This window comes from Malurus melanocephalus, unplaced genomic scaffold (genome assembly GCF_030028575.1).
Source record: "Malurus melanocephalus ecotype Western Australia unplaced genomic scaffold, MMel_1.1 scaffold_37, whole genome shotgun sequence".
In the NCBI taxonomy this organism is placed as follows: domain Eukaryota; kingdom Metazoa; phylum Chordata; class Aves; order Passeriformes; family Maluridae; genus Malurus; species Malurus melanocephalus.
The window spans coordinates 2,566,620-2,590,351 of NW_026623269.1; positions in this window are offsets into that span (position 1 = coordinate 2,566,620).

The window sequence follows — 23,732 nt, forward strand, 5'->3', positions numbered from 1 at the left end:
CCAGAAATGGAGTAGTGAGCTGTCAGATAGGAAAATGGAGTTAGTCTTGGAATAATGAAAAATAAAGAAGACAAAAAAAGRCCCCAAGCTTAAGCCAGTGATTTTCATGTAAAACTACCTGTGTATCTTTTGAAGAGAATGTGTGTTTCTATTCTTCATTGTTGCCAGGTCAAATACTGCTGTTTTCATGTCTGACTGTAGAGGTAGTGCTTAACTCTTATTCATACATTGTCCTTTAAAGAAAGAAATTAATCTGTAGGCAGTCTTTTTTAAGAATAAAGATCTCCTTGACCTGTCATTGCAGGTGGGGTTACGAAAATGCTCATCTTTATTAAGTGCTGTGAGGAAACCTTTACATCCCTCACAAGAGTAAGACAGTGCATGTGGAATTCTTTTTCATGCTGTATTAAACAGGAAATAATTGGAAAAATCTAAATGCTAAACTTCATGTCATTTTTCTCCAGACAGAAAAATAATTAAGTAGTGGTTTACATCAGTACAATATTGTCTGTGTTGGTGAGACTTCATTAACAAATGCTGTTCTAATGTGGATCATAACATTTCCCTGAAAGAATGAAATGCGTGTGATAGCTGTCCATTAACAGATGATTTAAACTGACTCCAGAAAACGCTCTGATTCAGTCTTCTGTGGATATCTTCTTTTTTTCTGGCAGTTTTGCCTGCRTTTTCATTGCTTGCAATGGCCATTTAAGTGAAGAAATGCAACTCCCAGCATGAAAGGATTATTTTGCTAATCTTCCTTAAAGCTTCCCCCCGAGTATTCTATCAATATGAGGTTGTTGGTAGGAGACAACTTAAACCTAATATAAATCCTGTTTTTTGGAACTGTGATTTGAAGTTGCACGGCATTCCACAGCCATGTGGAAGGGTATTTAGTAGAATGCTTGTTATTCATTCTTTCATTCTGCTGTYCCTTAAATCTAAGACCCAATAGGAATAATGTTTTCTGGTAGCTGCCCTGGCAAATACGGCTTTTATTACAGGAGATTCACACAATTTTCAAATCCAATTAGACTCATGCCACCCTGCTGTGGCATACATTAAAATTTAGCACATGAATCTTATGGAATGACCTGTTTCCTTGCCATTGTATTTCTTCTTTTTACTAAAGGCTTCTTCAACCTGAAATTAGTTTTTTCTGTTTTTCTACAGTGGGTTCTTTTAGTAAAAGGGAAATATGGAAACCCAGAAAATGTATTCAGAGGCAGTTCTGTAAATGGGACAGTATGTTCCATCTGAGATAATAGAGATGACCCACTGGTTAATAAAAGATAAAACCATTTCTAGGGCCCTGAACTAACTGCAACAGAACCCAAAAGGAAAAKAATTTTTACTGTGTAGGATTTTTATAAAAACAAAATGAAACAAAAAACCCAACCCCATTCCACCTCCATCCGACATGAGCATTGGAAATATGTCTCATTAACTAGATGAATCTACTGTCCCAAAGGTAAATTGCAATGTGATTTCACCAAGAAAAAAGATTTACTGCGATTCTCCTTAGTGAACAAGATCCTGGTAAAACCACAGATCATTGCAGCCAGAGTTGGACCTGACAGACTCTTGCTGTTTGACTGACCCTTAATTTTGCCTAGCACATCAGAATATGAACTAACACACTAAATATTTTATTCTGTGCTAAATTAAGTATTACAGGTTTTAATTCATCTTCATCAAGTGTCCTTATTGAAAATAAAATAGGCACAACTCAGCAGAGTGGGAGAGGAGAGGCATAATAATTAAAGCACAAACAATCAGAGCATGTGACTCTATTAAAATTTATTAGTAAAGTGTTCTTTGCAAAATGTGTCATAGCTTTTGCAGTGCTTTGCCTTGATGAATTGTTCCAGCCCAGGCACAGGGGTTGTGGATCCTTGAATCCTGCAAAGCCAGTCCAGGTGAGTGGAAGGGGCTGTGTGGCAGCTTGAAACCTCTTGGTGCTTCATTTCCCCTCATTTGGAGAGCAAACTGCCCCAGGACATAGATCAGGGGAGCCTGCACCACTCTGCACCCACAGCATCACCCCACTGGGTCCCTCCCAGAACCCCAGAACTGCTGGGAAAGGGCTGGGCAGGAGGAACTGGCAGGAAATCACTGCAGCCTTCTTTCCATCTCCTTCCCTYCTAAATGGCCTTTGTTTCTGCTTTGGAAGGGTAGTAGTTTACTGTTGACTTTTGCTCAGGGATGGACATGAAGGCAAAGTCAGCCTTCTGCCAGAAATTATGTGAAAAGTTGGTTTTTAAGCCATCAATTCATCCATGGCACTTTTTCTAGTCCAAATAATGGTACTCCAGCTAATAGTACTCCAACTAATGGTACTCCAACTAATGATACTCCAACTAATGATACTCCAACTAATGATACTCCAACTAACTGCTCTCCAGTTCCTGTTTATGCTTCATTGATATCAGCCCATCTCCAGAGCCAACAGGAGCCATTGTTAGCAAGAGATTCTTTTCCAGTTTGGAGCTGGAGAGGCTGGGTGAGGCTGCAGGCTGTTCCAAGGTGTAGGAAGCAGCAGGGTGTGCAGAGCCAGGCTCCCAGATCCTGCACACCCTCAGGAAGCAGGGCTCTCCATGTGAAACACTCCTCCTTCTCTTTGCCAAAGTCAGGGGTGACCTGACCCAGATGTATCAGAGCAGAAATGCCTGTGCAGCCCCAGCTCCAGCCTCTGCAAACAATGTAGGCTGACGTGATCCTCAGGGATGAACGTTTGCCTCCAAACCGGTGACCCTCTCTGCCAGATTCCCTCCCTCCTCTCTCATTTAGTCCTATTTAATCTACATTTTCCCCTTCAGTAATTCTCAGCTATTACTATGCTTCTACCTGCTTTCCCCATGCTGCCAGCAGTCCTCCCACACCACCCTCCACCTTCTTGTTATTAATTCTTCCTAAGTACTCACAGCCTGTTATCTTTTCATCTTTTCTCTAGACAGGGCAAATTCAGCAGCTGGCTTTCTTGCCTAACTACTCAATACAATAGCWGCTGTCTTCTGAACTTTGAAGGTTTTTTTTGTTTGCCGCCTGCCCTAGTTAAGTGTTCTTTTTTCTTTAAATCTAACATGATTTCCTAGTAGGGAATGCTCAGAGCAGTGTAGTTGTAGCCTTACCAGCCAGGACTGTGTAAAACATTTCCATTCTGTGTATAATATCTTGCTGCATGTAGCCACAAGGACAGTAATCAATGGGATTGCAGAAAACATTGAATTTTACAGAAATCAAAAGAAAAATCACTGAGCCCCATGGAAATCTGTGAAAGATGAATTGGGACAGAAAGATTAAGAAATTTATAGAATTATATCTTCCTAATAATCCAAAGGTATCTGTAGATTTAGATTTTTTTTAAGAAAAAAATCAAAAAAATCAATAATTTTTTTTAAGGAATTACGCTTTAAAGCCTTATTTCTTCTGCTCTACAGAAAATGCTTTGGGCTGAGCTACTTTCCTGATTATTAACCCATGTTGAGTGCACACAGCACTTTGCCCTTGGTCTGCAGGGCACCCCAGTCCTGCCATCWCACATCACAATACCCAGAACGCCCCCTCCTCTTGCCAGGCTGATGCATCACATTCTAAATCACAGCWTGTGCTGTGTGTAGGTCAAACAACTTAGCATAAAACAAGGGCTGGTTTGAAAGGATCAGCCCCAATTTGGGTTTGGAGTTAAGAGCATGTTGGTGGTAATACTGTGAAAAGGAACAAGTGGCCAATCTCTTTTAAAATTGCTTTTAAATTGAGAGCATGGAAGGGTTGGCTTATTGTATAAGGTTTATATTTTTTATTATTAAAATTATGGTTTATATATTATATGTTTGCTTTAATTTTAATTGCAAATAATTTTTGCATAACGTATGTTCAAGATAGCCTGACGCAAGTATGTGATACCTCATCATATTTCTCTCTCAACACCTTGTGAAATAATAAAGGGGGAGAAGGATATTCACTTAAAAACATAAAATCTTTAATTAAAGGTATGGATATGGGAAGCTTCTTTCTTCAGAATATTATTAAATATTGCCACCTTCAGGTGAAAGTGTATCTAAACATTGAAGGAGGCTTTTCACACATACTCTTACAATTTTTCATCTTAACTATTTTTAAACCTTATTTATGCTTTTTCTTCTGAGAGTAGAGCATAGGAKGGCAGACAGGAGTGGTTTGCTGAATTTGGGGAAATTAAATTCCTTGGCTTTGAGGAAAGAAAAGCAGAGTGGAAGAAAACACCACAGTTAATACATTAAATCCAAATAGTGTGTGGATTCCTCGAACAAACCATCTCAGAGAACTAGAATCCTGCAGTTTACTTTTATGTTGCTCTGTCTCTTGCAAAACTTCTCCCAAGTTCTCCCTTTCTGATATGAGAGAATAAAGATGATTTTTAAAGTGAATAATAYTGGTTTGGTTGAAATTCAGATCAAAGTTAAGCTTAAACTTACAGAGGAAATTTCCTAAATTAAGGAGACAAAACTAAATCTGCTGGAAAAGACAGGAAATGTATGATTAACTAAACAGTAATATTAATCTGTGGCAAAATTCCAAATTCTCAAAGCTGTTTGCCTGTACCAAACATTTCAATGTCTCTTTCAGTGTTCAGTGAAAAAACAATAAATAAAAGTACCCCTGCTAGAGAGGGCACTCAGACTAAGTAACATTCTCATTGTCCATGGTCTTGCCTCTGCTGGATCCTCCCGGTGCTGAGGAGAGCAATGGGCCCATGGCAGTGAGTTATTGATCAGCTGATGGCAGGATCCCATTTCCTGTGCATCCAAAGTCAAATCCTTTTGAAACGTGGCATTACACAAACAGTGCCTTCCACCCGGAGAGAAAAGTCCTGCTAGTCAGTAATAGCAATGGCAAACACTCCCCTTGGACTGAGCATTCCGCTCCACTTCCCCCYTAAATGGTTTTGCACTGTTGCACTAAAGAGCTGGCACATTACTCCCCACAGGTGGCTGCRTTTCAGCGCTGGCTGAGGAGAGTCTCTATTTCATCTTTCAGCTGGAGTGAGCACTAAACATAACGTGGGGCTCCTCTATTTCCACAGGCTATTAACCTTCCAAAACATTTATCTCCCAGGCTAAACTTTCCGGGACTTCAGCTTCAATTCTGGGAAATGTCTCTATTCAAAAACAGTGCGTGGAGAATGAATTCAGTCCCCTCGCAACAAACAATAACCATATGCCAGAGCTAAGCATGGGCTTAAACAGCTTTCTGAGCTTATTCCTTCTCAAAAGGAATTGAGAGTACTTCTCAAAATGAACAACTTTATTTTAGCAAGTTTGAGCTAAACATCTTCATCCAWTTTTGAATAATAAAAGAGTGGCAATAAGACACGTAACTTTACTGAGCCTCTGTTCGTAAAAGCATTTTAAAATATTGTACTAGAATGCAAGGGGGGCCTTTATGAACCTCGTGGTCTTCCAGACACTTTTGTCTGATCCTGTTCTTTATGCAGTAAATTTCTGTCTACCTCACCATTAAATATTGTTAAATCAGTGTCGTTAGCTCACTGTCTTATTTCAATTATTACTTCTCTCTTATGAGTGAATGCATCACTCTATCCACACCTAACAAGATGCTGTATRTGCCATGTATATAAAGTACTGCACAACTCTTGCAGAGAAAGGTAATAGCTGAGTATTCAACACCTCATTTTCATTCCCACTGTCGTTTAGAAAATGTGGCTGAAGATGAGATATTCTCTGCATTTCTGAAATGGAGGATTATAACAAAAACTGAAGGGCTGTAGAAGAAGATGGTTAGTCAGAAATACTTTCTACACTAGAAAGAGGAAATAAAACTGAAATTAGGTACTAAAAGGAGGAAAACACTTCCACTAGTAATTCAGCATTCAGTCACTGGCAAAGGAAGCTTAGCAGTCCAAATAAGAGATTTTGAAATATTTAATCTGCAGGATCTGTGGAATTATGTATAGGAAGAGAGAGATATCTTGGCTGTTTTCTCAAATTAAATTGATTGAGGTATTTGCATTTTATTACATGGATTTATTCTGATTACTTCTAAAGCTAAAAGTCTTTCTTCCAAAGAGAGATTCAGGAACTCAAAAAGCTTTTCTTTTTTTTTAGAATATTATGAGTTTCTCTCAGAAACACTGCAGCATTATTCCTGCATCCATGGTAGAAAAACTGCTGTGGTGGTTCAGGGTGGCTAGATRGGGGGTATTTATGATACACTTACCAACTGGTATCAGAGCACAATAATGTGAAGTGCTTGAGGATGAATGGCTTGTATAAATGTAGAATATTATTGCTGTGTACTSAATTGGGCCATGCTGAATAGGGTTAGCTGCTTTACTGGGTCCATCTCCGTGGAAACTGGTGACAGTCTGAAGCATTGGCTACTAGTTAATCAAGATAGTATTGGCACATGCTCTGCTTAAGAGCTCTGATTTAGTTTCTGCACAATAAAGTGCCCTTTGGCCGGGTGACAAATAGGTGTGAAATCCTGACCCGCTTGTTAAATGCATAAATTAGATAAAGATAATAAAAGAKAAAGATAATAAATAAAGATAAAGTAGCATATTTTCCTCATCCCTTGGCTGGCTCAGACAGGAGTTGAGTGRTGCTGGCTGGGGGTGGGAGCAGTCTGCCAGCATCTCACCAAATCCCTTTTGGTGGCAGTGGCAGAGCATTGGCAGCATTGATTCCTGCCTGGCATTTCTGCAGTTTGTGGCAAGAAAGAGTGGTCCTGCACCCCATGAGGAGCCACCCCACTGTCACACTGTCCCCCTGTCACCCTGTCCACTCCCAAACAAGCCCATGGGTGGGGCACCTTCCCAGGTTTCCTCAGGCCGGAGCACTGAGCTTTTACAGGGTAGGAGGAGATGGTTCCACGGGGATTCTGGCATTTAACCTCATCTTGGCCATCTTCAGTCTTGCCTGGGCCAGAGCAGACCTTCTCATGGGAATGGGGAAAGTCTCCTCAGACTGTGGRTGGTGGAGTACAAAGCAGGAGTTCTGCTGAGTTAAATTGCAGTCTGTGGAAGAGCTAATTCAGCTTTTAATGTTGAGAGGGGTTTGATGGACTTGGCGTGTGTGCAAGTGCCACAGCTTTGTCTGCTCAGCCTTCAGCCATTCGCTTAACTGGACTATAACAATACAAGAGTCCACGATTTTTTTCCATAAGGACACTGATCTTTTTCTTACCTGAAAAATATATCCTCTTTGCAGGTAAAGAAAAAAAAAACCAAAACCACAAAGTCTAAAGTCTTTGATTTCTCTGTTAGAAAGATCATCATGCTAGTAAACACTGCCAGTCATTATAGTCTTCGTAATGGGGCATTAAAATAAAAAGCCCACAGATGCTCTGTCATGATTTACAGCCTTGCTGGTAAACACCTTAAGCTGTTTAATTTTATCATGGAACCAAAGAGAATTTACCTTTTCTCCCGTATGGAAAAACACTGAAGATGCAGAYAAACCTTTTCCAAGTAAAAATTAGTAATGTCACTATTATGGTAGACAGTCTTGGTTATTATTTAAACACTGCTTTCAATATTATTATTTGATATGTGAAATATTRTTTTCAATATTGAAAATACTTTTGAATATTCTGTGCAGTGAATCTGTACTCAGGGGTGTCTCCTCAAGGAAGTGCTCAGAAAAGCTCACAGGACAGGCACAAATTATTTCAACTCAAATGTTCTACTCACAATTGCTGCTGTATAATCTAGAGGAGTATCTTCTGATTTAGAGATGTGAGAACAAAATGCARCCCTATTAACTGAGCTGTTCCTGGGCTGTGAGAATGTCAATTATGGATAGGTTGGCCCTGAATAATTAGACAATAAACCTTTTTTTTAACTGTGGTAGGAGCTAATTCTTTGTGTTCTCCTAATTTATTGTTTTTCTCAGAGGAGATCAGTCTCCTGATTAGTTTTATTCTCTGTAAGCCTTTTCAAGACCTAGGATGAAATAAAATTATGATCAAGACTAATGATGGACATGGATCAAGATGTTCTTTCTCTCCATCATGAAATGCAATGTTATGAAAAGGTTTCCTTCCATTATTAGTTTAGGAAAGAAGAATCAAATCAAAAAACAGGAAAGAAATAAAGGGGAATTTAAAGTCTGCCATCAGCAGAGAAAGACCACTTCATCTCTTCCCAGTTGGCTAGAAAATACCTTTCCCTCTCTCAGCATCACCTTTCATTCCCCCTGCTCCCAGATTAYGTTAAAATATTTACTGAGGTTGTTCTTGAAACCCACAGCAGCTAAACCACTTTAGCATGGGGTGAATTTATAACAGGTTTCTTATAATTTGTGCCCAGGGACTGGAAAGAGCTGTGCATCATTATGCAAGTGTCATGCATAGCAGTCAGGCTAAATGGTGAAACAAAAAGGAAAAGAATCACTCATGGACATGCCTCGGAATCAMCATAATAGTTTTCGCTGAAGCAATTCAGTCATATTGTGAAAATACATGCTTGGACCATTTAAAAACTTTTTGTTATTTACTCAATAGGCTGCAACAGCTCTGAAGGTTACTGCAATGTTTATTCAATAGATCAGCTCTGTGTTTTGGGTCTATCATGTGAAAATGCATTTGAGCCATTCTAAAAGGGCCCATTTTGCTCCATGTGCCATAGAAGCTCCTCTGGAGCCTGTTCTGTTGTGAAGCATTCTATAGAGCATTGCAGTTCCAATATTAATGCAGGCTTACTCATGGAGTGCTCTTTCAGGAGCATCTAAGGACTGATTCCCTTCTAACCATGCAGGTGCCTGCATGGACAGGGAGATTGTTCCAAGCAGCATTATATAAGATTCTGTCTCTCTCCTTAAAATGAGAGATTTGCCTTCTGGATGTCAGCAGACCAGTGGSATTTAATGGCTCAGTCCAAATTTTACTGGAGGATTGCATAATTAAACTAACATGAAAAAAATCAAAACTTCCTCCAGTCCTCTGATAACCCTTGCTTGCTTGAAAATCTCAGGTTTTCTGGTGCATCTGTGAACACCTTTATGACATTATCTTAAGCCCACAAATTTAGTATTTTTAAATAACACAGAAATGTCTTTGTCTTGTGTTGATTGTTGTCAGTGTTCCCCTGCAGAGGAGATCTGTATGTGGTGATCCAAAAAGGAGAGTGAAGCAGCAAGCTGGATTGTCCTGGGACAGCCTGAGGTGCAAAGCTTTACTTCTCAAATCAGAAGCATCTCTCCAGGCTGYGTGAGGGGGCAGCACTTCTGTAAACAGCAGTCTCTCAAGACTRCAAGGGTTCTCACCTGTGCCTGGCTTTCCCACAGAATGGAAACCCTATTTTAATAGCTCAGGAGGATCGTGAGTTATTTACCTCAGGCCCTTTAGCAGGACAAGGACTCTGTTAYAGCTATGAAAACACCTCCCTAGTTMAAACATGGTCCRGAATCTCAGTTAMTTCATGTTTGCTTTAGGACTGGAAATATTTAATATTGTCATTTCTGATCATTCCCTCATTTTTATGAAACAAAATTGATTAATTGTTGGATATTTTTGATTTCTGCCTTTTATTRTTTTCTTAGTTCCTTCAAAGCTGCTGGCATTGCTGAGGCATTAGCAACAGGAAGAGGAGAGTTTGCATATGCAAATTTTACTCCTTTAATTAAAAGCAGGAGCACTTGATTACACTGCTGAGCCCCAGAGCTGCAAATATGTAAACAAAGGTTACATGCTCAGAAAGGAAAATCGAGCCCTAAGTCACGGTTTTGTGATAGATTYCTGTTGGTTTTTAGGCTGCTGTTAACGTGAAGCCCAGTGCCAAATTTAATTCCTTATTCCTAGATTGAAGTGCTCTTTTAGGAGTGTGCTTTGTGGCTATTTTGTTTGGTTTGGGGATTGTTTTCTTCTMATTTTGTATTTGCTCCTCTGACTCAGAACCTCCTTGTTTCCTGGCTGGTAGCAATGAAGCAATTAAGAGCAGGTGTAGCTTGAAGAATGTGATGCAGCATCTAGAAAAAGTGATGAAGAGGAAAAATAAGCCACAGATTTTAATTTGTTTCTTAATTGTCACCCAGGTGTGGCTGTAGTCCCTCAGAATCCTGAGGTTGCTGGGCTTCTGCTGACTCCAGGACTCATGAGGACTGAGKGCTGCACCTGAGAATACAATTTGGTGAGACTTTGTCTCTTGTGGTAACCAACTTTCCCAAAGTTGCCTCTTCCTGTCTTTGCTCAGTGGTCTAAAAACAGGAGCTCTAGGATTTTCTGAGGTTGTGTCATGTGCCCTGCTAACATTWAAAAAAAAAGAATTTTTGACAGTGATATTAAAGTTGATACTTTGAGGTCTTGTCTGCTCACTGTCTATAAACTTTCGTTAATGTGAAAGATGCRTAGCACATTTCAATATCTGCACAAATGATCCTCTGCAGTCCATACGTGATATTTTCAGTTTGTAAATTCCACTGGCTCCCTTTCACTGAAGGGTACAATTCAGGCCCCCTCTCCACACACAGMCTCTAATTGGTTAGAAGCAACTAACTACAAAAGGAAATTTGTAAAATAAATTGCCAGAAACTTCACAGGTCCAATGAAAGCGTAGCTGGCAGGACCCAAGTTCAAGGCAGATCACAGCTGCACGAGTACCTATCAGAGTACAGCCTTGGGTGAGATTTATTGTCATTAAAAAAGACAATTTTGATCAAACCCCATTGAATCAAAGCATGTGTTCACCACATAGTGACCCCAGCACAAACACTGAAATTGCTGTTCTCTGATCTGTGACACAGAGACTGCACATTGTMTGGAAAATGAATCTCTGCATTTTGCCTTAATTTGGCATGGTGCTTGGAGCACAGCTCAACTTATACACAGCCTGGATTATTAGCAGGAAGCAAAGCATTTCCTGAAGATGAGCTAGAACCCAACACGAAGGGCAAGTTCCTGTTATCAAGGTAAAATGATATTATTTTCCAACCAATGGCAGTTTCAGCCACTCGCCTGTGTACCTTTCATTAGCACTAATGGGCACTACATGCACACAGATCTGGGGCTAATACTGCTGGGAATTACAAACACGTGCAACACTCATTAGCATTAATGAGGGTTCTCCTGTGGATCTCTAATGATCATTAATGGGAGTTACACGCATGTGTGTTTCTCATTRACATTAGTGGCACGTGCATCTCTCATTAATATTGATGGCAAGTGCAGGAAGCCGAATCTCCCATTAATATTAGGAGGAAAGATGCACTTACTGCAAGGAGAAAGCTCTTCCTGATATATCCTCAATGAGGAAGTTTGAGCTGTTGTTAATTCTGTYCCAAAACACCTTCAGTTTGTGCTGTCTTTCAGTGAAGCATCCAAGTCTCCATGACCTTGGCCACAAGGCACAGGCTTTTGCTTTCACATGAATGAAGCAGCTCTGCAAAAGCCCAAACATTCTTTCCTTTGGAACCAGACAGCATGTCATCTCTGTGGATTTTTTTAAACAAAAGCACTTCTGAATTGCTGCTATTTCAAAGAAAAGTCTGAACATGCTTTTCCCAGCATAGGATGGCACACACCAGCTGCTGARTTATTGCCATAGGCTCACCAAATTTATTATAAGTTCTTGTCATCATAACTCCATTTTACATCATGCACGAATGCAGTATTGTGTTAAACTCTGACATGGTTCCTGATGAATGTAGTAGAAACTAAAGGCCACAGCCTCCCCTCGGAGTAAAAAACGGTATGAATTTACTACAGGACTGAGCTTTTTATCCTTCCAGTTACAAAGGGATTAAACTTCAGTACCCCTTTCAAAAATGTGTTCTCTTGCCTGCCAAGTGGTTTCCATGGGCTTCTCTTTAGGTCTGTATTTTGAGTCTCGTGTGGAACCCGTGCCAGCACTTTGCCTGCTGTCAGTGCAGAGCTGAGGGCTCCACATGGTGGGGCAGCCAAGGGCTTTGCTGCTGGTGACAATGTGCCCTTCTCTTCTCCAAGGGCCACCACTGCTGGGGTGGTGCTGAAGGAAAGGCTGTCCACATGGTGTGAGCAGGGGTGAGCAGCAGGGCTGAGGATTAACGCTGCTCTCCCTATCCATTGAGTGTATGGAGACACGGGAAGGTGATTGCATCAAGCCCTGAACTGGGAATCAAGTGATTTGCCATCAGCTCTCACTTCCATATCTTACAAAAATCATACTTCTAGGAAAAATTCTATTTTTATATTCTTTGATATACCTATCACAATTATAACCTGAAATAAGATCTCTRGATGCGACTGTAAGGGCTTAGCTACAGTTAATACAAACAATAACAACCCCATCTGATATAAGCTATTTAAAACAGAGAGCAATATATTTAGTTTTAAAAGTGCCCTTTGGTAAGACAGTCTTATTGCTTTTCTCATTACTGTGCGGAATTAGAATAACCATTGCCCATGCAAATTAGTTGCAAGAAACAATATTTGCAAATACCAGATGAAAATTAAAGGATTATATTTGGCAAACACAACTGCTGTATCAGGTTCCCTAAGGCTGGGGGAGGTATGGATCTTTACCAGCAGATACTTCATTGCTGGACTCCTTGACTCCAGCCCCTTTTTGTGAGCTCTGTATGTAACCTATTTCAATTCACGTGAAAATCAACAACCAAATCAGACAGAGCAGGCAGAATGTGTAAAATTCTTTATACAGACTCAGACCCATGCTTGCACAAGGTGCACATTTATCCACACTCATATTCACCCAGCCTGGAAAGTATAACACAGGAAAGGTGATTCTAGCCTTAATCTAGTCCGGGATGACAGATGTTAGAAGACATCAAGGAAAATCACAATAATAATATTCTGTCTGGCTGCAGGGGCATTAAAGATGCTAATCTGTAACTACAGCTTTCACTTATAATTCAGACTTTAGCTGCTAAACAAACTAAATAATTTATCAAGTGCAGTATGTTCTAACTCKGCAGCTCGCAAAAACTGCAGCCATACCTTTGTTTCAAAGAGTCACCAAATGGTGGAAATGTCAAGCTCTTCCTTAAAGTGCRTCTTCCTCAAGTCCCTTGGTAGATAGCACTGATTTTTTTTTTTTTTCCTGAAGATGTTTTATTGTTTTTCTCCTTTTCATCAGGGTGGGGTTGCCATGGCAATAAAGTAGGATGTCTTGCTGGATTTCACCTTTGCTGTCTTGCTTCATATGGTTCTCTCTCCTCAGAGCAAACATGGTGGACGCAATGCACATACAGATGTCTGATTTCAGATTTCTTTCTCGAGTGTGCTTGGCAGCTGCTCTCCTGAGACAGRCGAAGCAGCACTTGGCAAGCAGCACTTCTCTTTACATTCATCTTCCCTCTCTCTAGTGGCCACCATCACGTCTCCCTTGCTTTGTGAGCTCTCTTTTAAGATGGACAAAGCTTTTCATGAAAGACTTGCATCCAGCGTAAACAAAAACTTTTGCTTAAGCATTTCAATTAACTGAATGGCCAAATCAATCCTCCTCTCAAAGTTAGTTGAGGTAAAATGGTGAAATATGTTGCAATAAATGTTAGAGACACCCATTTCATATCGCAGCAATCTGCCCAGAGCTATCCCAATTGCTGATTTTAAAAGGCTGAGTTTAGGTTGTGAYGCTGCACCAGTGAACTGGGTCTCTCCTTTCCTCTGTCAGTGTTTATTGCCATGCCAATTTTCCCAGTTACATTTTTCCCATGAAGAAAAAGTTAAAAAATTAAATCACTCACAGGGTTGAAGAGTTTTCATTTTATATATCTTTCCTGCATCTTTCGAAAAGAGATTATAAATCTGTTATCTATATCTGAATTTCACAGTGGTAGCATCTCAGAAATCCAGATGAAAAGGATGGTAAATGCAGACTTAAGTCACAGTCCTTCAGTTTGAACATTGCAGATCAGCTCTTCTCTCCTTGTGGAGTACCATCAGTGGAAATAGCTGAAATTTCAGGATAAACTAATGAATAATGCATCCCATGCTGCAAAAGTATCACTAATACCACAAGCATTTAAAACTCCATATCCAGTAGCTATACGTCGCWCAAGAATTTTAAAAATACATGGCATTTTTAATATGGTGTGGATATTTTCCCTTTGGTGTTTGGATTCCTCTTTGCAATTCTACCAAGTGAAATAGGGATGTACTACATGAACTCCTGTGATTAAAGCCATGATGCCTTTCTCTGTCACTTTTCAATATTCTGCTTGTAATGGCCAAGCTGAGAAAATGTTTCCCAATTTCCAGGTCAAGGCCTTGTCCTCTGCTTTTCTTCTTTCTGCCTTGCTCGCTAGAGTTGCAYTAAGTTTCCCTCTGATTTTGCTAACATTTCCTTGGCAGAACATCAGTGTCATTTTAAAGTATCATTACCACATTTGTTCTTCTGACTCCATTGGTCTCTGCCTGCCAGTCCCAATGCTTTYCTTGAAAATACACTATTAGTATGATTATTATTCAAACATTATAGCACCCCAGGGACATGGGCATTGTCTCACTTTCCCATTTAGTTAATGCCACAGAAAACCTATAATCTGGGTAGAAGCCAAAGCATAACACATGTCTATCAAGACAGATAAGAAGAGAGCTTTGAGAGTACGTGACTGTGCATGCAAAGCAGCAGCACTGCGATGGTGTCTCCTACTTTTGGTGCATTATAATAAARGAGATTGAAGAGGAACCTCCAGAGCCATCAGGCAACTGTAGCTGTTCCTTCAGAAGCTCYTTCATAGCGTGCAGTACAGCAAAGAGCGTGAAGTTGTTTCTCTGAAAGTCTTATGATTGGTGTAAGACATTGACTTGTCAGATAAATGGGTGGTAGGAATTGATTTCTTAGCAAAGAAGGCACTCAGAAGATTGAAGAAAATCTCCTGTGATGCGAGAAGATTTAGTGCACGTTGTTTTGCTGAACTGGAACATCAGTTTCCAACCTTGTAGTAATGGCCTGCTAATAACAGGCTCACTGCTGCTATCGTGACAAGGACTCTCTRTATTTTAGGAGGCAGACTCTGCTCTTTCTGCCCCACACTAACACTTCTGAGCACAACATGTCACAGCTACAGAGATATCTGTAGGGCAAGCTGTGCCTCAGCTGCTTCTGTCTTGGTTACTTCCCAGGACAGACACCAAGCTTCCTGCTATTTTTTTTTTTTTTTTGACAGGGGCCATCTTGTGCCTTTTAAACCAAACCTCAGCCTAATTCACCAGTGCTCAGCTCCCAACTTCACCTGGCCCCAGTAAGCCTTCCTCAGACCAGTTGTGATGGTGCCTGATCAAAAGTAGGATCTGCTCCAAAAAAAACCCCAGTGTTCATTCTGTCACCTGCAACGTGCAGCGTGTGTATGTCCCTTGTCCTGGAAAACTGTGCCACATCTGCTGACTTGCTGCTATTTTCAGAATGCACCAAACCCCAGGAAATATGTGAAAAGAAAAAAAAAATCAGGATGTTTTCAAAGGTATTTGCATTGCTTAGCATTTTTATCAGGAAGATTTCAAAGTATTTTGTGTGAATATTACAATTATCCCCATATTATAGCTGGTAGGACTCAGATAACACACAGATCAGCTATTTCCTCAAATCCATGGGAGTGTTAAGTGATGAAATTAGCMCTGGGATCCCCCACCTTGGCTTTCCATTGCATATTGTAGCTATCACATATCTCCCTGTCATGTACATTTCTTGTATTTACAATTTAACTCAGCTGCACTCCCTGCAATTTAATTCAGTGACAATATGTGCATTTGCAGGAGTGGGGTGGGAAGGCCTTTATTTTTTGGGGCAGGCCATGTGTACTGTTTTATAGTCTAAAAAGCATGTAGTGTGAAAATCTGATGGCTCTTAAAAATACTTGCCTGGACTTTTGGCTGAGCCTGCCAAGAAAACTGATAATTAACAAAAGTAATTTTTGTGACAGAAACAAAAAGGCTGACCATATGCTTTGCTTATAGTCCTGTAYCATTTCTCTGGAAGAAAAATGGAACTTCAACCAGCATTGAGAAGCATTAGAACTGAAAATACAGTTCATAACTTACCATGTTTACTTGGAATGAAAATAGAATTTAGTTTTTACATTTAATTACATTATTAGAAGCATCTAAACATTTGATTAAAAAGTTTTTCTAGGCCCAAGGACATCTGGCTGAGTTGAGGTGCTGAAGCATGTTATGGTGTTGTATTACTTGTGTCAGTGTATGAGCTCTATGCATAGCTGATTCAAATAATGTAAAAAAAAGATAACCACCCCAGATTTCCTTTTTCTGGGGAAAAAAAATCATCTGAGGAAAAATATTCTCATAGGCTTCACTGTTGTAGAATAAAGCCAATAAAATGCAGCAGTGCAAATGCAATAACACTGGACTACATAAAGATGTTTGATATGTATGTGTGTCAACACATTTATGAAAAACATTTTTTGTAGCCCTTCAAAAAGTCTTTCAGGCCAGTGAAACATCTTAGAYTTTTCATGTTTAATATTTCAGTAATAGCAATGCTAATGGAATATTAGCACATGTAATCACTCTTTATGTTAAGATAGTAAAATTATTGACAACTTTCATCTGAACAGRTTTCTTTGAGAACTATAGACATTCACCGTGTATTTACTCAGCAAAGGAGTGCAAACAACTGTTGTCTAGGGTAGGAGAATGACGTCAGTCACCCTTTAATTCACTTTCTAACCCTTCTGCTGAGATGCCCAGCAAGTCTGTTAATTGGKAGTGGTCACTTGTGGCAAAAGCAGCAGTAGCCTAGGGAGCAGAGCAAGACCTGTGACCTCCTTTTTCCAGCTGCTACAAACAACTGTCTGTTTAGGAGGATAATTCCAGCTTCTTTCTGCTGACCTGTGCTGGATTTAAATTACTATCCTGAAAGGAAAAGCCTGGCAAGGGTCAAGAAAAACTTTAAATGCATTTATTTTTAGGACACTCAAGCAGAGGGCAAGCAGAAATGAGTAAGTCTTTGAATAACAGAAGATCACCACTCTTCAAACAAACAGTGGATGTCTGACCTGTAACTGAAGATAGCTCATGGTATCTTATCTCTTGTGGGTATTTTAGTGCCTAGATGCAGTCAAAGAGGCAAAGAAATYATGATACTAAAACAATTCATATGATGATAAGCCCGAGCTCTTTCAGGTAGGAACTGAAGCACATTTTGTCTGTGCAACTGGATGGCAGCCATTGCAGTACACATTATTCTGCGTTCTTCAGCTCTGTGATGTCTCTAATATTAACCAGTTTTTATTTCTCTATGTGAATAGTTCCTGAAAAARAATACAATATTAATAATCCTGAAGAGCTGAGAAATTTCTGATATGAGCATGTTTTAATTACTTTTCCAAACAGAACCAGTAAGGTCATGAATATCTGTTGTCTTGAAAATGGTTCAGCTGAATCRAACAAAGTATTCATAAGCATCTGTTAGTGCAGCTGTATCAAACAGTCCAGATCTGAATATTCTTGTTTTCAGAAATCTGATGTAATGTGGCTTAAAACAGCAAGAAGAATAACCCTTTCTGATTAAATRCTGTGAAGGGCAGGTCAGCCATTGACTTCAGTGTTTATTTTAGATATACTCAGTGTGAAKGTARCAGTAACACAAATCTGAAGGATTTSAATCTTGTTTAGGGTGAGACAAACCCACAGATCCTGACAATTACTCTGCTCAACCTGAGAGAGAGAGCAGGACTTTATTGCCACTTTCAGAAAGTTAGAAGCTCTCTCTGAAAACAGGAACCAGTTGTCATCACATCAGACACAGAGATATCAATGAGGGCTGTAACTTCAGCCAAGCATCTCAGAGCAAACTCAAACTCTTTAGTGACAAGGATTCAGGGTTAGTGCAAAAGCTACTGGTTATAAAATAGTAAGGGGGGAAAAAAGACATGCTGTACAGGTGAAATCTCAGTAGACTGATTCAGTTTTTTTTTTCCATGAAGCATTAGCAAGGTTTTAAATAGCTGCAACCTGCATATTAAAAATGCCCATGTGTATAATACATGAGTAAGGGCACCTTGGCTGAATACATTATGGAACAGAACTGTCATCTTTACCCCCTTCACAACCACACTTTTGCTTGCTTATGTGAATAGTCAAGAATAGTGATGAGCACTTATCAAAAGCTAAATGAGGCAGTGAATCAATGCATTAGGACCTCATTTTTTTAAAAAAATAAGCATCCCTCCACCAGTTCTTTTCTCTCTCTACCATGTTCTAAAATCAGGCCATTTCTCTGCAGCTCTTTATTTAGACACAAAGCCTGGAAAATGATCATGTTTTATCTGCAGACTGACTGAGGCTTCTTTGTAATTCATTCACCTGCTGCTCCAGCAAAGACATAATCCCATCTTCATTTATACACCTAAGAGACAATTCAGATACAGGAGAGAATGTCTGCTACCAAAAGGAGTCTATGTCTGCTGGGCTTGATGTATGTGAAGTGTGGCAAAAATCTSTCTGCAGCTGTTTGTCTTTGTGTTTAACATGAGACAATGTAATAATGCACTTGCAGGGCAGGAGTGACTCGCCCAATATTTCAACAAGATATGTAGATATTGTGCTGTGTTATTCAGAAAAAAAATATTTATTTATCTTGACTAGCCATATATTCCTGGCCTATAAGCCCCTTTCAAGGAACAGAGGCATAGAATTTTTTTGATCTAAGTAGTTTGACTTTCTCTCCTCAAGTATTGTTCTTTGTGTAACCATTCTGCTGCACCTCTCTGTGCAAGCACCAGCAATTCAGCTTTTTAATGATTCACTCTCTCCAATGATGAGGGGGAAGAAAGAAAGCACGTTTTCTGGTCGAGGTGGCTCTTGTCGGTGATGCTGGTTTTGGCTCTCAAGTGAGTGGAACAATGTATAGCTCCAAGTGAGGAAGCTTCTGAATTGCTGTTATCAGTGAAAGCTTGCTGAGAACATGAAGTGCATGCCTACATGTCTATTCCAAAATCCATGGRAATTAACACCATTTTAGGCCCTGCATGAAGGCTTTTATAGATACCTGGAAATGTATTTTTTCCATCTGACTCGTGTCTCTGGGAGTCCTTTGTAGGGCTTTCATATGCCAAAGTATTTTTTAGACTATTTATGATGCTTCTTTAAGTATATTTAAGTCTTCCTGTTTAACAGAGGCTGAACACACAGTGACAAAGAAGTTTCTTCTGGACAATAATTTACAATTATAGAAATTACAATGATGTTCAGAAAAATGGAAATCCTTTCCTACTGTAGCCACAAACAATTTCCAAAAGCAGGCTCCTATTTACTACATTTCATCATAAGTAGGGAAATCTGATTTGCCCCTTCTTGTGTGGCCTGGACAAATCACATAATCCTGGCAGCCCTGAGAATTCAGATGGAACCAGAGTTGGAGAAGAGTCCAGGATGGAGCAGGGGCAGGACAGAGCCCTCAGCTCTTTGCAGGCTGTGCCACACTGGGTGTGGGAGCTGCAGGAGGGCAGAGCCACAGAGATCATCAGAACCCTGGGACACAACAGTGTCAATGCCCCCTGTACCTGGGAACAAACATCAGCACTGCAAGGAAAAACAAAAGATGCAAGAGCACTAAAATGGCAGAGCCACTGTCCTTGCTGAAAGAAAAAGATAAAACCAGCAGACAAAGGCATTGGCAAATAAAGGGCTCTGGGTTTATTGTTACCTCCAGTGGAGATTTCACTGTTCTTGTGTTGTGCACCATCCTTTCATACTAAGGGCATGAAATTAAATTTCCTTTCTTCTCTGAGACTATTTGCAAGCTGCTCCCACATCAACACACACCCCTTGAAATCGACTGTCAAATTTTGGAGAAGATAAAACAAAGCAATCAATTCCTGTTTAAAATGATCAGATAATAGTTAGCAAAAAAAAAAAACCCTTTTCTGTCTGCCTTTTCAAACCCCTATTGAGATAAAAGAGGTTTGTGTGTGAAAAAATCTGAAACCTCCAAGACACAGCCCTTTTGTGGTAAGATTGGAATGGTCTTTTYAGGGCTTTCCCTTTATTTTGAAAATTTTTAGAAATATAGATTTGAACAGACCAAAGAAAGGGRTGAGACACCCTAAAAGGAAAGTAYGAAACAATATTTAAATGATGTGTGATTYCATTCTTGCCTGAGGGCGTGCTGAATTCATAAAGAGAGTCCCCCAGGATATTTCMCAGTGTGGTGGTACACAGGCTGCTTCCCTGACAGGTCATTACTGCACATCACGCTGGGATCCATGGCATGCTGGTGCCTGCTTCACCTGCCYTGGTCTCAGTGCACTCCCTGTAAACAGAAGTCAAGGACTCTGTCTTTGGCATCCCAGATGTCCAAGCAGACTCACAAGACGAGTGATTGATTTCCACTACAGGACAGAGCTGTCGGGGAAAGTTTTCTTCAGTTCAGAAGTTTTATAGACAGGCTCCTTGAAAAACAGAGGTGCACAACACAGTCAGCGGTGTGGGGTGGGCTTATTCAACAGCTCCTTCTGACTTCATGAAATGAATAATTAGACCTTCAGAAGTTTCCATTGCTTCTGCAAACTATTGGTGAATAAAAGCTTTCTAGTAGCAGCTGATGCTTATAATGATTTTGAGAGCAAATCACACACATTTTCTGCTTTATAACTAGTGCAGCTGTGAAAGTTTTAGGGACACATAGAAAATGGGAAATACATGCTCTGTCCAGTATAATATTCAGCTTTCTGAAGGTAGGCAAAATGTGAAGATTTTCAGACATGCAGGCTATTTGCATTTAGGTTCAGAAAGTGAAAAATTAGTTTCCTGGCAGTATTACTCCCCTCCTAAAACCAAAATACCAGTTTGTAATAATAACAAATACACGCTCAGAGCATCGCCATGCAATAAGAAAAAAWTTTAAATATTCAATTTTTATGGTAGATTAAAAGAATTTGACTTTTGGCCAGTTAAAATAATTCCTCAAATCCCCTGTATTCTTCCTATAACTTTCTGGTTATTTGGACACTGAGATAACTTTTTGAAATATGGTAAGAGAAAACATCTACTTAGCATTAGAGTGGGAAGTGTAGTCTGTGACCTTATTGTTCTTATTTTAAATCTGAATGAACATTTCTTATAATAGTGGAATAGAAAAATGTGTGAATCAATAAATAGGGTTTCTTCTGTTCTAGCTACCAGAATTGAGGAAGTGCAGCTGGTGATAATAAATACCTAGAAGCTGCTTTGTAGTTTTTGCTAATCTACCTTGTGAATCACTTATGTACTTTTTCTTTCTTCCTTTCTTYCTTCTTTCTTAGAAATAACTTCAGTCAGTTTATTGATTTGTTTTTAACCCTGATTTTTTTCAATTGTGAAAGTAGTTGTGACTCCTGCTTTCACCAGATACCTGTCACCTTGACAGCACTTGKAGCCTTGAATTATTATTACCTTCCATGTTCGGAAAAGTTCTTAGTTTATGAATRCCCTGTCAGATCATTGGATGGGAACATGAGAAACCAACTTCTTTGGAACACAAGAATATACATCAGGGCTTTATGTCAGGTTTAATAAGAGCTGCTTGTTCTAGCACTGGTGTTTTTAAGCCAAAAACATAATAACATGACAAATAGGAGACAGGGTGTGGAGGACATGTGGACATGACTAATCAATGCATACTCATTCTCTGTTTGATCTGCATTACTGAATTTAATCCTGCTGCTTTGTGGATACAGATGGCTCCTTTGCACTGCAGCCAGCCTGGGTTTGTCTCCACGAACACAGAAAATGGTGGATGGCCACATGGGAATACATGGATGATGGACTGCACAAAGTTAATTGCTTCACTTGCTCACATGGCAGTAACRTAATAGAAGTAAATAGATGGAGGACAAATAATTCGAAAATAGAGATAAATTTAATGCTATACACACAAAAAGCAGCCAGGGAAGTAAATGTGCAGTCATATCAAGGTAGGAAATGAGGCTTCCCTGCCTCAGCGTCCTCATCTATAAGGGGAATTGGTCTACAAAGTTTCTCGGCATTTAAAATTTTTTAAATGCAGTCGGTAGATCATGCAACTTTTCTTTCAGGAGACTATTCCTAATTAAAAATGTTTTCTAGTTAGGACACTTCCCTTCATGCTCATCTGCTTTTGCAATGTCTCATTATTTCTAATTTCTGTATTCCWTTTTTCACTCAGCTCACTCTCTGAAGTTCCTCTCCCAGCACAGTTAYAGTTCCCRTGCCWTCCTTGGTCMGTGTTCAGCTACATTACATAAYTCTCAAAGATGTTCCCCATCAGTCWAATTGTTCTGTGMCTAAACATTAGCATTGCTTTTTGGGTTTTTTTTCCTTAAGCTAATGTCTCATCATCTGTCATTGCCCTTCTTTTATAGCTTGTCAAACGATTTAAAATCCATGAGACAGTGCTCATTTCTAACCCAACTGAGTTTAATTTTTCACGTATGATTTCTGAGGTATTGCATCTGATGTCTGCTGATGCTGGATGCAAGATCCAAAATTGCTCAGTGTTACAAATTTGTGACCCCCCACTGTAGTCAGCCTGTGCTCCAACATGTATGTCTGAGATCATAATTTCACTCATTGCTGTTTATTGCTCATGTTTCTGCTGTCAGMCGCTTACTTTCCTTGAAAAAAACTCCAAAACCTCACTTCTGTTACTTTCCTAGGGAATGTAATGTGATTTATCAGATGATAATTTCCACAATTACTCTTTATTCGTCTTCTAAAGTTCAGTGCCATCCAGCCATCTGGTGTTTCMTTAGTCTGCAAAAGCCCTAACCTACAAAGAAAAAGAAAATACACGGCTAATTTTAAGTAAGTGAGTCCTAATGTTGCAAAGAAGACTGCTCATATTTTTTGAGAGAAGCACATAGATAACTGTTGCAGAACCAGGCCATAAAATACTCTCAGCAGATTTCTGTGTTAATCACATAAAGTAATTAGCATGAAYGCTGCAATGTACTTCACACAGAAGTGCTAATAGGCCTGTATTAAGATGTTCCATGCATTCCTGTACTCGCTCCTCATCCATCACCCAAGTGTCAGATTTGTGGCCATATGAAGAGCAGTGCCAGTATTCACCTGAAGCATGTTGATGGATGGATGCAGGACATTTGGAATCAGAGGCAAAGTGTCCACCATTTCTTAATTTGCCATTTTAATTTCTTTATTCCTCGTTGGTACTCAAAATCCACATATGAGTACATTCAGTTTAGAATCAGCGTGATCATTTGTTTGGTCTTCTTCCTTAAACAGCAGATTTTCTCTCTTAAATGCTTGTCCTCACTAATACCCATTTTGTATTCTGCAATGAGAATTTTTTTTCTGTGTTCCTCCAAAGGAGCAGCTTTTTCATACCCTTTTGTCTGACTATATCTGAGAAACACCTTTCAATTTGTTAATGCACTGCTTAGTTATAAAACATCTGCCCTGTACTAATTTTTAGAGTGCCATTATTGAGGTGYGAACCATTCTGTGAAAGGCAGCTTGTTACTGCTTTATATCATAAATATCCTTAAAACACCTACTCTTTGAACTTCTGACTCATCAGTCTGGCATCTGAAATTCCCTTCTGTTAATTACAAAATACCGATCTTGCTCATTACCACCATAACAATAACACCTAGTTAGGCATAGAATGCTGCTTCTCCTGGCAAGCTGCAATGTCTCCTCTTTCAGTGCTTTCTGCCACTTAGCTTATTAAACCAATTTGCACATAGCCAGCTTTCCACATGCCTCTGCAAAATGCTGAATGTTCTTTTGTAGGCTTCTGAATTCAGAGTGGGTGATGTGGAATATGCAGGATGAATGTCACTTGTTACCATTAACTT